Source organism: Python bivittatus, unplaced genomic scaffold (assembly GCF_059951505.1).
Source record: "Python bivittatus isolate LINGU-HERP-01145 unplaced genomic scaffold, Pbiv_v1 ctg000790_np1212, whole genome shotgun sequence".
Lineage (NCBI taxonomy): Eukaryota > Metazoa > Chordata > Lepidosauria > Squamata > Pythonidae > Python > Python bivittatus.
In genome coordinates, this window is record NW_028277110.1 from 4375030 (window position 1) to 4393405 (window position 18376).

The 18376-nt window shown below is 43.1% G+C and overlaps 1 protein-coding gene across 2 annotated transcripts in view; it reads left to right on the forward strand.

Annotated features, from left to right (window-relative positions):
- LOC103057723 (vascular endothelial growth factor receptor kdr-like) overlaps positions 1-18376 on the forward strand; it is a 166922-nt gene that overhangs the window by 32787 nt on the left and 115759 nt on the right. The gene's annotated exons all lie outside the window — the stretch shown is intronic.

Below are 18376 nucleotides of genomic sequence, written 5' to 3' on the forward strand. Positions count from 1 at the left end.
TTCAAACCATACATAAATTCTCTACCACAAACTTGCTCCTAAAAATAAAACAAGCATTTTTAAAGGATTAGATAATAGGATTGCCTAATGTAGAGAATAGGATTGTGAAGAAATTGAAATCTCTCCCCACCATCACCGTTTGGGGTCTGATCCTTTGATCACTCAACAATTGAGTTTACTACTAAAGGGACGGTTTTCTGAATTGTTCTTTAATATATTCCTATTGCAGCAATCTGAAAAGAGTTTGATGGAATCCTTATGTACCATTCTTCACTTCCATGCTTCACTAAAAGAAAAAAAAAAAGGATTTGGGAATCTTCTTTGGAAGTCATGCCCCACACGCTTAGATGCTCTCTATACATCCCTTCATTGTCCCATTGTACACTGCCCAGAGTCCTTCAGGATCGGGGTAGATCATGCGTACTATTAAATAAATAATAATAAATAAAACAGTGAAATGGAGTAGGTAGGTATGGGGTCCTTCTCAATTCTGTTCATGGAATATGTTCCTCATATAGGAGCCTCTGAGGCACAGAGAACAGTTGTAGGAATGAAAGACGCTAACGTTTCCTTGCCTGCACGTTTCTCCATCTTCTGCAAGAAGGAGAAGCAGCAGCGTGTCAGTAGAAGCAAAGATTCGCTGGGAAAAGCATATGCATTAGTTGGGGCACAAATAACTTGAGGTCGTGCATTTGTTTCCCTCTTCACATTCAGCATATAAGATATTGCAAGGGAGGGAGAGGAGAGGATTTGCCCCCCAGGCCAGAATGATTTGTTTTTGTTCCCTTCTGGTGTGGGAATGCCTTCCCTTTTAAATATCATAGTAGGAACATCCACAGTGGAGCTCAGAAAGGTAGCCAGCCCCCCACGCTTAGGCCTCACACATGGCACTGCATGTAAAAAGTTGTTTGACCATGCAGTCATGGCCGCCATCTTCTTTTTGACATCCCTCCCCTGTTGGCTGCCCCTGCGTCATGGGACAGAAAAACAGATAAATTGTTCAAGAGGACCCATCAGCAACCAAAATAAATTTAAAATCTGTCCGAATAAAAACATTCGATCCCACAGTGGCCACCTATGAGAGGGACCTAGCTTGGCCTCTTGTGGCCCCTTTCCTCAGCTTCCCGCAGCCCTGAAAAACCCAACAGAGGCTTTGGGGCGATGCCAAGTGGTTGGTCAAGGCAAACCCCATGGCCTCTTCGCTTCAAAGAAGAGAATGACGCAGCCTTGGCGTCATGAAGCCCTTCCCTGAGGAGAATTAAAGCCACCTTGCAGAGCAAAGTCCTCTAACAGCCCTCACAACATGCTTCCTATCCCTCTTTTTAGCCATAACTACAGTAACCACACCTCCTCTATTGCGAAGGACCTTCCTTTATTTCAGAAAACTGTCCTTTGGATTTATTTATTCTCCCAAAGCTCACTTTTGTCCTTGATTTCAGTCCTTTCACTTTTGCCGTACAGACGGTAACCGCTTAATGCAGCGTCTTTCACACTCCTGTGAAAAATATGGAAATTGAATGGTCTTTTTAAAATGAATTTCCATATCCGGTTTGATTTTAAGTCTTTTTACCAGAATATGCATTTCTGTAAAGCGTTTCTCGGTTATGCTCTTGAGTTTTCCTTTCTAAGGCAAAGTTAGAAACAATGAAAGAATCCTGGCTGAAGAAAGGATTCTTCTTTAAGCCGGCTGAAGTGTATGCTGTAGCTGGACGTGTAAAGAAAAACAGAACTGAAACTGTTGGGGTTGATGAGCAAGTTCCCTCTCCCCAGGCAAATTGCCTGGATGATCTGTCCTCAGAACGCCTCCCGAGCATGGCAGTTGGACGCACTTGCAAGGCAAATACTTTAGGAAATTGGATTTGGTAGCAATTTCCATCCCACCCACCCCCCTGCAAAATTAGCTTTTCTGCCGTCTCCTTATACAACCCCACTTTCTCCCCTGTTTGTTCAGCTCATCTGCAGCTGTGACATAATGTTTTTGATAACAGGCTGGGGAAGAATTCTGCTTGTGGCCATGCTGGGGAGGAAAATCTGTTTTGCATTAAGCACACACGCCACTTATTTACTGAGCAGTCACTCGCCCATGTGCAGCAGAGAAATGTTTCCTTCTCTCTGACTCCCGGCGCTCCCCCACCCACGCTGCCCACTGGTGTCTTAAAGCTGGGATCCTTTGTGGAAAGCGCCAGGGGAATCCACACACCGTGGAGCTGGACGCAGCACCCTGAGGCCCAAGCTGGAGCACATGCGTGGCCCAGAGTAAGCATTGGCATCCCCAAAGAACATTTAGAAAGACTTTGGTCTGGACCCCTGAAGAACGCCTGCCAGTTATCAGCCTTTCAAGCCTCAGAAGCTGAACATGTTGGAACATCAGCCTGATCATGGTGGGGTAGCCATTAGCAGGCCAAGTGAGGTAGGCCCTGCAGCCCGTGCAAAGCCCAGTGGCTGAATTTGTGCTATGTGCTATGTCAAAACCCAACAGAGCCCACCATGTCTTAGCCCTTAATTTAATTGTGGCCCATGTGCTTCTAAATCTTGTCTCTGCTTTTCCAAACAGGCCTACGCCACCCTAATGCTGCTGCATTCTGCTTTTCTGCAGAGTTAGTATGTCTTGAACCATTTTGTGGAGAATTGTTGTGAAAAGCAGAGGTCAAACCAGAATCTAGTTTAAGCTCCTTTGCAAATCTCAAAGGCCCCAGATGTTGATGCTTCTGCTACTTGGAGCTGGGGGCCGATGCACGTTCTTCAGTTAAGACCAAAGACAGGAATAGGAAGCATGCTGGGAGGGCTCTTTTAACTAGGTTGTGGAAGATGATTTTAATTCTCCTCAGTGAAGAGCTGGATAGTACCACGGCAATGTCATTCTCTTCTCTGAGGTAAAAAGGCCATGGAGTTTGGCTTGACAAACCACATGGTCTTGCCTCAAAGCCTCTCTGTGTCACTTAACCTCTCCAGCCTGCAGAAGCCTCTTCCCACTTTTTTTCAGTGCTGGAGGAAGCTGGGCAGATTCTGCAAAGCAAAAGAACATGGTGGTCTTTGCTCTTAGAAACCAGAGGTCCACAAAGCTTTGGGAGGGTGCCGTGTGCTTGAACCTTGAAGTGAAAGAGCCATTCAGACATTTGCACAGCCCCACTTTCAACTTTCCTCCATCTGGGGAACAGAGAGCTGGTAAAGAGCACTGAAACACCTATCAAGTTTGGCAACACGTCCCCTCTGAATCTCTGAAAGCTTTGAAGAAGTTTGGATTCAGATTCTGCTTGCATCAGAGGAGTTTCAGTTTGGTTATCGCTGAAAACTTTCCAAATCGGCTAGATTTGGGGATGGAATTAGGATTTGCCCAAATCTGAGCTATTATACGCAGGTAACTTGTGGGCCTTTTCTGGTTATAAAAGGTCTGTGAAATCAATCATAAATTCCTAGCCAAAGCAGTCTATCTTCACCTGCAGTTTGGGAGCTAGAAAGGTGATGTTGAGAAGAGAACAGAAATGAGAGAAATGATGGCAGAGAGAAGAAATACAAATTTTTAGAAAGGGAAAGAGAATGGGTCACCCCACCCACTTTTGGCCTTGGCCCCACCAACTGCTTGCTTAAGCCCAACCCACCATTAATATTTTGCCATTTCTAGAATATTTCCAACAGTTCTGTATGTGGATCCAGCAGACACACCTGGGTACCCTTCCTATGAAGGGCAGGGAATGGCAATAATATAAGGATAATTGCCTGAAAAACAGACTTCTAGGCCTTAATTCATGTCCAGATATTTGTGATCACAGCAACAATATAATGGGAGTCACAGCCCCGAGTGCTCCTGCCACCACTGGGACCACTTTGGCCTTGACTTCCCACATGTCCTCTTTAGTTCCTCCTTCAGGCCCTGGTACTTCTCCAGCTTCTCATACTCCTTCTTCCTGTTGTTGCTGTCACTTGGCACCACTACATCTATCACCACCTCTGTCTTCTGGTCCTTGTCTACTACCACAATATCTGGTTGATAGGCCAGTACCTGCCTCTCCGTCTGGATCTGGAAGTCCTACAGGATCTTAGCCCTGTTATTCTCCACAACCTTCTGTGGAATCTCCCATCTGGACTTGGGGGGGTCTAGCCCATACGCTGTGCAGATGTTCCTGTACACGATGCCAGCTACTTGGTTGTGGCATTCAACGTATGCTGTTTCTGCTTGGATCTTACACCCTGCCACTATGAGTTGGACTGTCTCTGAGGCCTCTTTGCACAACCTGCACCTTGGGTCCTGTCTAGTGTGGTAGACCCCTGCTTCTATGGACCTGGTACTTAGTGCCTGCTCTTGTGCTGCTGTGATCAGTGTCTCAGTGCTGCCTTTAGTCCGGCCCTTTCCAGCCATTGATAGGATATCCCAATGTCAGCCACCTCAGCTATCTGTTGATGGTACATCCTATGCAGAGGCTTGTCTTGCCATGGTACTTCCTCTGCTTGAACTTGAACTTGATATGATATGATATATGACATGTCAATTCTTGTCTTGTCCATATCAATTCTATATATATAATTTTATTAAAGGTTTTAAAAACAAAGGTAAAAACTAATACAAACTAATATAGAATAAGGAAGAAAAAAGAAAAAGAAAGAAATCAAAAAGAAAACTAAAAGGGCAAGAAAAAAAGAAAAAGAAAAATAGAAAAGGAAGAAAAAAGATACAAAGAAGTGGCTTCAGGTCTTCTTTACAGCAGTTATAAGTACAACTGTAGATTCACCTCTCTCTCTAAAGTTGCATTGTGACTCTCTTCTTTCCATAATCTATCCTATTTAATCGTCAAAACCATCGATTGTAAGTTCACTTTTTTTTTGTTTTACACAAAAAGCCCATAAGGGGTTTCCAGTCAGCAATAAACGTAGATATTGTCTTTCCTCTAATCAAACAGGTCAATTTGGCCATCTGAGCAAGTTCTATCATCTTCACCAACCGTTCCTCCATCGTAGGTATTGCCAGATCTTTCCATCTTGTGCATACAATAATCTCACTGCGGTCATCATATACAAAAACTAAGTTCCATGACTTTTTTCCAACTGTTTGTCCATCAGTCCCAAAAGAAAAACCACTGATCTCAATTGTATATTAATCTTTAAAATCCTCTGCATCAGTGTGTATATTTGAATCCAGATTTTTCTAGCTTTTTTGCACGTCCACCAAACATGATAAAATGTCCCTTCTTGTTGTTCATATTTCCAACATAAATTTGAAGTGCCTTTGTACATTCTAGACAATTTCTCTGGTGTCATATACCAACGGTGCATCATTTTATAAAAGTTCTCTTTAAGATTATGACATAGAGTAAATTTTAATCCTTTCAACCATATATTTTCCCATTGTTTGATCTGTGTATTATGATCAAAATTTTAGCCCACTTTAGAACACATTCTTTGACTTGTTTTGTTTTCAGTAAAAGTTTATACATTTTAGCAATTACACATTCATCATTTGTACACAATTCTGTTTCAAACTTAGTCTTACAGTGTTCAGTATAAACTCTTTTGTCCACTTTAAATCTTTCTGATGACTGTAAATAAGAGAACCATTGGCAACTATATCCCTCTGCCACCAATTGTTCTCTTGATTTTATTTTATTTTCCCCTTGACAAAATTCTAGTATCTCACGATAAGTTAGCCATTTGTGTTTCCCTATTATTTCTCTTCAACACTTCCTTCATCTGATGAATTTAGAATGAATTACTGTATGGTACTCTTCAAATTAGGAACAGTGTTACCTTTGAAGGTATTCCAAGGTGCTCTGGTGCTTTTTGTTAGAAATCCTACCCAACCATGATGCTCAACTGTTATTATATTAAATCCAGGTTGAGAAAGAAAGAAAGAAAGAAAGAAAGAAAGAAAGAAAGAAAGAAAGAAAGAAAGAAAGAAAGAAAGAAAGAAAGAAAAGGCAGGCAGCATAAATGAAGTATTTAATTGACAGGCCAATCCATGAAAGATTTAGCTCATTTGCCTTGATTCCTGTTCTAACACCCCCCAAAATGGCAAGAAAAAAATCATAACAGCTGCGTTACAGAATAACTGTGGGCACATCTGGGCCATCAAATTGTTCAGGAATGCAATTTCATTTCTTACTCCTTGACCTTCCTGGCTGTGGTATTGATTTTCCAAACTGAAGAGCCTGATTGAAAAGCAAGTCCAGATTTGGCTCAAGCAGATGGTCCCTTCCCCAGCCAGATCATTAGATCAAAGAGTGCATCGAAGCTCAATGGACAGTTTTAGAACCCCACATGCAAAGGGACTCATGGTTCTTGTCATCATTGTTGATTAAAAGGCATTAAGGATGTGTTATTCATCTACTAATTGTTGCCAGATTAACAACGAATCTACAACTATTAGTAGTTGAATAACACATTATTCCATGATGATGTGAATAACACAACTGCACAGTGTTCAAAATGGTCTGTCTCTTCTATATGTCCACCATGAACTGTTTTTAAAGTCGTTGGGAGTCGGCTACATAAAAAAATAGCTTTTTATTATATTATTATAGTTGGTTGCACAGTCAGCCAGATGTTTAGACTGGATTTGGCATTTTTATCCTCCTATTGAGTCCTTCCCAAGGACCTGGGATAGGCAGATGCGGTTGTCTGATGGGGTTAAAGGTCTCGTCGCAGGATGGAAGCTGTTCCAAGTAAAGCTGTCTTTTGCAATGGACTGATGGTGATTCTGTCCATGCCGATGGTCTTCAATGGTGCTCCAGATGTTTTGGGATTGCACCCAAGGCACCTATTACTATTTGTACAATCTTTGCTTTCTTTTGCCACAGTTGTTCTACTTCTATTTGCAGGTCTTTGTATTTTGTGATTTTCTCCAGTTCTTTCTCTTCTCTTCTGCTGTCTCCAAGTATTGCAATGTCCACTATCCAAACGTTTTTGTCCTTCTTATCAACAGTTATTAAGTCTGGGGTGTTGTGTGGCAGGTGCTTGTCTATTTGAATTGTTGTTTTCCACCTTGGGAAGGCATAGCAGTTTTTTCCCCCATTGAGATTTGAGCTGAAGTGTGTCCATACAAGCACGCACTGTGTGTATGTAATATATAATTAACAGGAAATATGCAAAACCACACACTGGAATGCACCTTCTCCTTTCTCCCCTCACCTAACATACCGATAAGCCTTGCACACTTGAGCTAAGGATGAGTCATGTGTGGGACAGAGGGAAGGATTTCCCAAGCTTCAGACCGACATTTTCTCGGCAATTACTACTCATTGAAGTCCTTCCAGAAGCTTTGACATTCTTCTCCTGGAGAAAAGGTGGTCCAGAAAAGAAAGAATTTTTTTTCTTTGGCCTTCTGCCTACTGTGCAGGAGAGAGAAAGAGACTAAAAATTTTATAGGAGGAGGGTCACGTTGTGTTGATGATAGCCAAAAATCAGAAGAAGTCCAGTCACACCTTTTCTGACCATCAGATTTTATTAAAAGGCAGAAGTGCTGGGGAACTGCGACCCTCTTCGTCAGAGTATGATGAACTACCTGAACATTACACGAACATTAAGAGACTCATGGACTACAAGAATATTAAGGAGGGCTCTGGTCTCCCCTTTTCAAACTAACACGTTTTATTAAAAGGCAAACATTGCCTGCCTTTTAATAACATCTCTTCATCAGACAGGGTGCTACCACCCTCTTGATTTTTTTGAAAATGTGTGTGTATGAGAGAGAGTGTGGGGGTGAGAACGTCTTATGGAGAGAAGCATTTGGAAATGAAAAAGATATTGCCACACACCTCGGTGGGGGTCTGCTAACAGGGACTTTTGCTATCTGATTGACCTGCTCAAGTTGAAGCTGACACTTCTAGTAAAAATCTCCATTCCCCGTGCAAAACCGACAGACACAGACTCACCACTCCCATCCTTCTAGTTGGGAATCATTGCTTTATTTTTCCAGGCATCTGGTTTCTCGCTATACTCAAGGCAAAGTTGGAGAAACCAAACCTTTCCATAAACCCAGCTTTCTTAATCCACATTGGCCTCCAGATTGTTGGATTATAACTCTTATCATCCTCCGCACCCTTGGCTGGAGAGGATGAAGCTTTTAACTCAAGCACATCTGGAGAGCCCCAGGTTGAGGATGATGTTTGTACTGAGCGTTATTCACCAGAGAAAACTCTTTTTTTGTAGCTGTGGCTGTTCTTTGACCTGCTAAAACCATGTCTCTGTTTAAGGTGAAAAGTCCAATAGATTTTTTTTTAAAAAAAGAGTTGAGAAATGGGTAACAAATCATTCTGTTGGCAGATAGAGCAACACTGTTGGCTCTGCTGCATACGAGGCCCCCAGTTTGCCTTATGATCGAGTTCCATAATCAACGTTTCTTCTGAGACATACCAGTATCCTGCTGAAGCCTGCCTGGATCAGAAGCGGGGGCAAAGATGGCTCCTCTGTCCACAGCTGCACAAAACAAATGGGTGCAGAAAGAGTGGAGGAGGCCAAATCTAATCCTCATGATGTGTGAGCAAACATGGTGTCTGGGGCTGAGGGTTGGGGGCTGTCAACATGAACTTCCCAGCATGCAGAGCTGATGATTCTGCTTTCCATGTCATCTCCTGGTGAAAGTATTAGGTGTTTGCAAGAAGATGACAACTTTCAAGTTCAAATTCCTTTTGTCTGGGCATATTTTGAACTCTCTTTTGGATATTCAGAAATGTCCAAAGTAACAGTGCAAGAGATGTAGAATGATCCCTTGCCGATGGGGGTTACTACTTTATAAGATTCAATTACAAGGGAGTTCTTGGCAAAAGAAATGCCTCAAATACAGTTTTCATTTTAATGTTATCCACACCTCTCTAAGAGCGTCAAGCATGATAACATATAGATCTGAACTTAGTGGTTATAGACTTCCCACCTCAAAATGGGGCCTCCTTTAGAATCCCATTGAGTGAAATAATGTTCCAACCAAGCCAACGTGTTTGGACACCCGCCATATTAAATCCCCCATCATCTCTTCCCACGGTGGCAGTAAAACCATACGGTTAGCAACTTATGTAGTTGCTACCCCTTCGTGATTCCCAAAATATTTCACAAGGCAGCACCCTCACTCCAGCCCAGCGTTTCTCAGCCTCGGCAACTTGAAGGTGTGTGGACTTCAACTCCCAGAAGCAAGCTGGCTGGGGAATACTGGGAGTTGAAGTCCACCCATCTTCAAGTTGCCAAGGTGGAGAAACACTGGGGTCAGCTCTGATTCAGCTTCAGATCTTTTCTCAGGGAAAGAAGAAACGATGGTAGAGACAGGGCTAGAAAGGAGATCAACAATCCAACAGGAAAGCATTATCAAGGGACCGCAGGAGTCCTGTTTGATTTAAGGAAGGGAAAAATCTCTCCAAAAGGTTCGACCTCTTTCCCTGACTGGCTTTCCTTCCATGTATGTTGGATCACAACCCCCATCCCATGGTCTGGAAATGGTCTGGACGTGTTGCAGCCCAGTGCATTTGGAGAATGCAGAGATGGAAGAGGTAGCCTTAAAAAATGTCCAAACCAATGACCAGCTTTTTGGAGTAGGTCCTGCGAGGGGAGAGGCTCTGATTCACTTGTCCGTGCTGGAAGGACTACAGCGATGTCACTTTCTGCATAGTAGAAGGAGGGAGCAGAGGAGAAGCAGCATTTCCATTTGCCTTTCACAGAATGTGGAGATCTGCTCTTTTCTATGGTGATCTTTAAAAACATTTTCTAACAGTGATGCTGCTCTTGCTGTTAACCAGAGATCCAGGCCCGAGCAGTGACTAAAGGCTTTCTTTTTCTCCTGCAGAAGTTAGAAAAGCTGTCAACCCAGTTCTATGCCTACACCTTTGGGGAGGAATTTCAAAAGACCATCCGAGTCCAGTTCTGTACAGGACTCGAGACATGATTTTTACCATGGTTCAGCACGGAGCCCTTATACTATAGCACATGATGTTTAAACACCGTAAGCCAGGCAATGCAGAATTAGAAAGGGTTACTTTTAGTCCTCAAAAGCCACTGGGGTTGTTTGGAGCCAAACTAAATTCTCACAGACAATTAAGTCTTGCAAACACAGCAAAGAAAAGTCAGGGATAATAGAAAACAAATGTGCACGAAAAGCAGCCGAACTATTAAACTTAGTGGTTTGGACGTCTTTGCTTTACAACTTTGCTTGGAATGAAACAGGTGGAAAAGGAGGGGTACAAACTGGAAAGGCAATGTATCTTTTCCTAATTGCAGGATGCAAATTAAAGAGGCTCTAATGTGTTTAAACATAAATATTTAAATACTGTGCTGCATATTTACAAGTGCCTAGCTGTCTCCGTTAAAATTTATAATGGATAACAAGATGTGCATCGCATTTTACAAAGGAGCAGAAGGCATTCCAGATCCCAGTTCAGGGCAGGAAAAATAGCAGGCAAAAGGGAAGATGCTGCAACTCAAACCACCCCCCTTCCCCCCAGTCTAGCAGTTGACCGACTAAATTATTCTGCAGCAAATTAAACAGCCTCGTAATCATGGCCCAGGGCAACTGGGGCGGGGGGGGTATCAAAAAAGCCAAGATGGTGGCTGGGGCCCTGTGATCCAAGCCTTGCCCCCTTTCGTTCAGAAGTCTATTTAAAGGACCATCCCACTGGTGGGATTTTTGTCACAAGGCTGTCCTCACCCTCATTGCAAATGGATGAATGGAAGCTCTCTGATGCCACTTCCCTTAACGTAGACAGGAAACATCCACTTTTGAAAAGGAGTCCAACCATCAGCGTTAATGAAGGTGTTCTTTGGATCAAGTGATGGAAGCCTGTCTTCATACGTCATGCCCTGCTGTAATATATTGCAGGCTTGATAACTGAACAAAACAGAGCTGACTGGGTTTGTACACATCCAGAGATCCACCAGAACTTGCAACTCCCAACAGCTCTGATCTCCCACAGATGATATTGCTTTCTGCAATGTGTGAAACACAGCTTTTTGGTAGAAGAGAACATCTGTAGTTCAGGGTTGGATCATAGAGTTCTTGATGCTCTCTGAGCTTGGTGGTTTGCTTGTAGATGTTTCATTGTCCAACTAGGTAACATCATGGCACTCATGATGTTACCTGGTTGGATAATGAAACATCTGCAAGCAAACCACCAAGCTTAAAGAGAATCAAGGACTCCATGATACAACTTTTATTATTTATACCAGCCCTGGCCAATCCAGAAGTCCCATACTCACCACCAAACTACAGTGGTCAATGTCACAGGACCCTTTTTTTTCTCCTGTTGTCACTGATCACTGAGGTTGAACGTCCACCACCCTGCAAGGTTCAGCTGAGGTGGTTCCAGGCTGAACCACCATTGCAGTTTTCCATAGCATATGTTCCTGGGCTACTTTCTCCACAAATTACTGTTTGCAATCCAGCAATGTGGGGAGGAGGAATAAACATCTGCCTTCCCTGTGTTGTGCTTGGCATCAGGCGGCTGTTTAAAGTTACAGTTTGAGAAGCACATGTGCTGGAAATATCTCCTGTAGACTTATGGCTTGGGTGGTTGGTGCTAACTGGGCCTCAGAAAAGCTGTCTTTGCTTAATTATCATGTCAATGTGAATGTCTGTTTTTTTTTTTTTTTAACGTGCTTGGATGAAGTCTGGGATTACAAGATAGAGCTCAGTTTGCAAGGGGAAATTAACTTTGGTGAAGACAGCACCAAAGCAATTGTCGGCCTTAAGAAAATTTATAGTGGGATTTGTTCATCCGTACTGATCCTGTCTCCGCACTGCTGGTAGATCACAGAGTCCCACAGCAATGAATCTGTTGGCACAGATTTTCTGAAGAACATTAGCATGATGTTCTCACCAGCCAGGATTGGTCTGGAGGGGGCTGTGAATTCAAAGTGCCTTTTGGATGACATACAGAAATGGAGAAGATTATAGCTCATAAATTTAGGTCTCAGCAGGCACCAGCCCCTGGCTGACCTTGTGTGGGCATGGGAGCTAAGCAGGCCAGGCTTGGTTAGCACTTGGATGCAGAACCACTTGGACACTCATGAGAGAGTCAGGAGGCCTATAAATCTAAATCTCAGGGCCCTAGACCAGGCTGGGAAGTTACAGGAATCCATGGGAGAAGGGCAGTGACAAAGCATGGACCACAAAGTTGTGATGCAAACACCATCCCTTTCATAACTTGGATCAGAGTTTGATGGGGGGTCTGTGTTGTAATGTGGCAGTGCACATTTTGTCAGTCGGTCAGCTGTGGACACCCCTGTTGCCAAAACACTTCATGGTTGCACCCATGTAGTCACCAGGAACTCAGAACAACTCAAGGTCCTTCCTTCCTTCCTTCCTTCCTTCCTTCCTTCCTTCCTTCCTTCCTTCCTTCCTTCCTTCCTTCCTTCCTTCCTTCCTTCCTTCCTTCCTTCCTTCCTTCCTTCCTTCCTTCCTTCCTTCCTTCCTTCTGTAAGGTTCTCGGCTACCCAGAAAACTTGAAATCCATCAGCGGCCCAAAATAAAAGACTTCAAGCAGGGACTTCTCTAAGCAGTGTTTTATTTGGCCAAGCAAAAGCCTGGGTGCCCACACCATGCGCTAAGAGAGAGCAGGGTGGCACCCCCTTGGAGACAAAACCACAGCCTTTTGTAGTATTTTGAAAAGGGCAGAACTTATTACCATTATAACGAAGATGAGTTTTACAACCAGTCAAAGAAACTTAAGCAGAATACATTATTCCCCGCCCTTGTTTGCTTACATTAACTCTATTCCCTACCCTTGTTTGCTTACATTAATTTAAAGGAGTTCCCCCTAACTCTTTTACCTTATCAGTCCCTGCAGACCCTTGTTCTGGGTCCTCCTTCCCCTTATCAGGCCTCAGACTTAGTTTTGGGAGGAGTTTTCCCTATTATCTGAGCTGGTTCCTCTCGCAATTTCACTAAGTCCTGTTAGTATTGAAGCTTGGCTATAAAGAACTCTGCGCATGCTCTAAAGCTATGAAGTTAATATTGCCAATTTAGTTATTGATCCCATCCCTCCCTTCCTTGGATCTAGGCCTCTTACTTTTTGGGACAACAAAAGGGCTTGGCTCTGAGACCAAATTCCTGGCTGATGAACAATAACACTATCAGAGCAGAACAGAGGAGATTCTACAGAGGGGCTGGATGGGTTCAGTGCAACATAGTTCATGAGAAATGGCTGCACAGATGTCCGTCTCTCCTTCCTAGAGCACAGCCAGCAGGTGTGCTTTTTAGGACGGCGAAGTGAGGATGGGCAAATCAGTCCCTTTCATTTTCTCTTCTTTTTTCATTTCTGAGTTTTTATCAAGTGTGGTTTCATTCAACTTTTTGGTAGGGTAGGATGGGATGGGGGATCAGAAAAAAATACATTTTTTGTCTGATTGAATTTTGGTGCATGTTTCTCCAAGCACCCAGATCTTTGTTTACAACTTTATCTGATGGACATTCTTTTTGCCAACAGGTTCCACCTCTTATGAGTGATCTCATGTATATTATTGTCATAATTATAAGCATTCATGGGGAAGCCTTTCTCTAAACTAGTGTTTCTCAACCTTGGCACCTTTAAGAGGGGTGGACTTCAACTCCCAGAATTCCCCAGCCAGCCATGCTGGCTGGGGAATTCTGGGAGTTGAAGTCCACCCCTCTTAAAGGTGCCAAGGTTGATGAACCCTGCTCTAGACCTTTAATGTCTGGTCCATTCATTGAAAAAAAGGCCTGCTGAAGTTTCCTCCTTCATGAGGTTTATGAGTTCTGGAGAAGATGACAGCTCTGATCCATAATAGACATGTTCTTGTGGGTTGTTCTTTCCCCCAGGTATATGTTGCCCAAAATGTTGCTGCAGAACCAATTCACTCCATTTTGTTTCAGATAAAACAGTTACTAAATGAACTTCTTTGATTAGAGAATTACTATCTACATTTATGGCTAACTGGAAACCCCTTATAGACTTTTTGCATGAGACAGAAAGAAAGCTAGAAAAAAACTAGGGAGTAGAAAAAGAGAGCTTTTCTTTTTGTAATCACAGAGTGAGGGTTCATTTTATCATTGTACTTAGATTTGCTGCAAAAGAAATTGGAAGTTTCTTTTTTTTCTTTTGGGTCTCTCTTTCTGCACTTTTTTCTTCGTTCTCTTTTTCTTTCTTTGCTTCTTTTACTCTTTATCAGTTTGTGTTGAACTTTTAATAACATGTATTTAAAAAAATCTGTTTTATTTCAACGTGTTCCCAGCTGACCGATCGCGGGTGCCTATTTGGGTTTTATCCTTGCTTTTTTTTATGTTATTCTTTGTTCTTGCAATTTGCGATGATGATGATGATGATGATGATGATGATGATGATGATGATGATGATTTGTTTGACACTAGACCCTGTTCCTCCTCTGGAATTAGGGTAGGTTCTCAGTACTGTAAAATATTCTTTTTAAAAAGCAGCAGATAGTATTAGAAGAGTGAGAGAGCTGTAAATTCTGCCTAGAAACTAGGTTTCAATGGGTGGATTGGTTTGAAAATAGGCCAGTTTACCTTCACCTGCGAGGTAAACAGATGCATTCCCCAGACTTTGAATTCCCGACTAAACTATGGAAAACAAATTCTGCAGATACGAAAAGATACGAAACGTTTTTGTTTAAAAAAAGGGGGAGAGAGGAAGTTTGGGAAAGCAGATGAAGAAAGTGCAACGTGGGTCAACTATCTGAAGTTCAACCTAGAGTTTTACAACTGCAAAACATAGTTTCCACCGCTCCTGCTGGGGGAAAAGGCGGCCTCATTCACATCCTTTTCAGTTTCCTTCTGAAGTCTCTTAAAAATATTTCTGATCACACGTCAAATGCACGTGTGTGCACGGACACATAGAAGCCCCGAAGTTCTGATCTGTTTTTCCTCCACGCCAACAGAATTATTACTTGCGTTTGTACAGCTGAGTCTTTATTACTGGTCATAATTATTCTGGCTGAGACATAACACGTAAAATGATTTTTACATTTCCCATAATGGCAGTTTCAAAGCCATTGGGGGAACAAAGCATATTTCTGATCCATACTGGCCTCATTTAATAGGGCCGTTAGGTTGGTTAGAATTGCAATGAGCGCGCCGTGTGGGACGCGGAGGCGCTGCCGTGTAATAAGTCTACTAAAAGAAAATATTTTGAAAGCATAGTTCCCCTCCCCATCTCTGGGGACTCTGGGGAGCAAATCTAATTGGTGAAGGACAAGCCACACAGGAGGGGCATTTCCCTATCAGAGGAATATGAGACAGGCAGATGCTTTTATAGCACGACCGTAAGTATGTTTAGTTGGAAGTAAATTGCAGATCTCAGGTGAGGTAGAGAAAGACTGCTGGCTTACCCCGTGGAAGGAAATCAAGCCGTGTGGGGTTTCCAGATGCATTTCAGTGGGTGGATACAAACCTAGATATTAGGGGCATCCATGGGGGAGTCAACAGAGTCAACATGGTGGGCACAACTAGCATGATCAACACCCTCCACCTTTTGACATACATGCAATGCATGTTTAAAAGGGGCAGGGTTTTGATCCTCAGTCATGCCCCCCATTTTATTACTGTTGGCAGCCCCTGAAGATGCCCCCTTTGTGGGCATGAAGCAAGCAAGTTAATTACAGCCAGACTTTGCCACGTTTGCTGTTCAAAGTGAGGAGATGCCCTAAGCTTATAGATTCTTGGAGAAGGAGTTTCTTGCAAGTCTTGGCGTCTGATCCTTCCAAAAAATTATGTTCAGCTGTAGCAGCCTTCCTTAATCTGCGCTCCCTCCAGATTGTGGAGTTCAATTCCCAGGACTCCCGTGGAGATTGTTAGGTTGAAGAAGGTTGAACCATGGAGAATATTCTTCCAGAATCCAAACTGCGCAATCGCCCTGCTCTTTCTGAATGAATGGCTAATTTTACTGCTAAATAAATATGGATTTGGCTCACAGATATCTCAACTAACCTAGGACAGATGAAGTTACAGTATTTTCAAATCCGTTTCACTTTCACATGTTAATTAAAAAAAACCCTGTCCAAATTATACATTTGGACAGCAGTTTCATGCCAACTTAAATTTGCATTTTCTCCAGCACCAGCGGAAAAGTATCTAGTAACAGCCACCATTTCACACCTGTCATGGTTCTGCCACAAAGTGAATCCCAAAGCAGAAATTTGGGACGCTTCTGTCTTTCACCTCAGCTGCTCCAGATGAGTACCTGCTTGATAAAGCTCACCATCTACTCAGAAGACGTTTTGATAAGCCCAGCATTCCTTAGCTGGCTTATTCGGTCCCCTGGCTTTGCATTTGTCCGTTGCCCATGACACAACACCTTTGTCTTCTGTTCCTGCACTAGGACATCGAAGGGGAATGAGGTTCTTTTGATGCAGGTGCCAAAGTGTCCTTTTCTGTCACTTGGCAGAACAGAGGCACGCTTTCATAGGTGGGAACAAATGTTCCTTTCATCTGTTTCTTCTTCCACTCAGGGGTGTCTGCAGGATCTGGTCAAACAAGTCAAGATGGCAACTGCAATGATATGATCAAAGACGAGAGAGAGAGAGAGAGAGAGAGAAAGAGAGAATCCCCTCTCACCCCTATAAGGTGGTCTGTGTCTTCCTCTATCTTGGTTCCTCCTCCAGAGGCCTGGGAGTCTGAGGGTTCTGTGCAGGATCTGAGCTGTTCCTGGCCCTGCACTCTTCTGGACAGAGAGCTCTGGTGTTGTTCCTGGGGTCTGTTGGAGCCCCTCTCCCAGCTTTGGAGTCACAGCCCCAAGTGCTCCTGCCACCACAGGGACCACTTTGGAGAGAGAGACAGACAGACAGACAGACAGACAGACAGACAGATTGCATTGCAACCAGATCTTCAATCATACCATCACAGCTGCTATCATGACTTTTTGGAAGACACCCTGCAGACACCCTTGCTGCTTCCACTTCTTGTTTTCTTTCCTTCTTTTATATCTATCCTATATAATCCTGTAAAAAACTGTCAAGGCTTAAAGACACACACAGTTAGGGATTCTGAACTGTTCTTGGTGCCATGCTAATAGCATCAACTTGCCGGCTTCTCAGCACTGCCAAAGAATGTTAATCAAGAAAAACATTTTTTAAATGCCTGAGAGGTAGATGATTGTCCAAGACCTTGGTTACCTTGTCTCCAATATCCTGAAAGCCTTTAAGTTGGATATTTGATGGACAACATTTTAACCATAGAGCCAAGGGGATGGAAAGCAACAAAGTCTCTCTAGATCTGTGGGGAACTTGTACGGTTTTTCTGAATTTTGTGGCACCTTCAGCATCATCTGGTTCTTTGCGCATTGAAGATCCACTCTCATTCTGTAGGCTATTGCTTTGGGTCTCTTTTCTTCTTGTCTGTGTGGGTAAGAGAGAGGAGAACAAGCACTGCAACCCCATAAGTTTACATCCTCTGGCTAGGATCTCACTTTTGGGCCTTCCTAGCCCTGTGGCCTATGGCCCCAGTTGGCTTTTCTCATGGATTAGTGGCTCCCCATGCCTGCTGTTCCTGGCTCCCCATATGTGGCTGAGACTGACTAAGCCCAGCTTAGTCCATTAGGGTCCCCCCCCCCCCAATTTGACAGGTATTCATGCCCTTTTCTGTTTGCAATTTTAGGCAGAGAACAAAACCGATTTGCCATCCGCCAAAGACTTCATCATGTACAGTTAGAAGTAGTATTTACACAGCAAACTTACAAAGTTCAACAACATTTGGGAGTACTTGCAAATTATATACAGTCCCAGACATCACTGGGACATCATAAGATATATCATTGTTTGGGACTGCAGTGTTGTGGGAAATTTAGTACATTTTATATTTCATGCAGGACAAGTCCTACTTCTTCCATCTATGAGTCTTCTTTGTCTTAGCTACAGACTTGTACAGCTTTCTTTATCTTCTACACAGCAGCTATCCCAGGTTTCTGATAAAGAATTCTCTTTATTTCTCTTATTTGGGCCTTTTGGAGATGGCATACCATAAATGTGATTTGCTACAACAGTTATTTTTAGTTCAAACTCCTGAGAATGGCTTGGAGTGAGCTTTGTCCATCATAGGTATGGGATGAATTAGTGGTCATCCAAGTCACATTCAATCCATGGAATGTTGCCAAGTTTTTCTTTCCAACCATTGGTGCAGCGTTAGGGTTACCAGTTGAGAGTTAGTGCAACCCATTTTTACTTATTCGCTGCTGTTGATTTGATTAATTGCCTCCAATGTCACAGTAGCTTGCCTTTGATTTCGAAGTAGAATTGTGCCACTTTATTTAAATTATTACTGTATGATCACTGTTGTCCAATTAATATTTCTAAGTGTACCCAGCTTGGATGTGAGTCAGTGTGCCTCAAGATTTATAAATCAGGCAGTCTCTGTCGCTTTGATATATCAGAGATTCAGTGGTGTCGTAGTGAAGGTGTTAAACTAGAGATAGGGAGACCCAGGTTCTAGTCCCCCAAC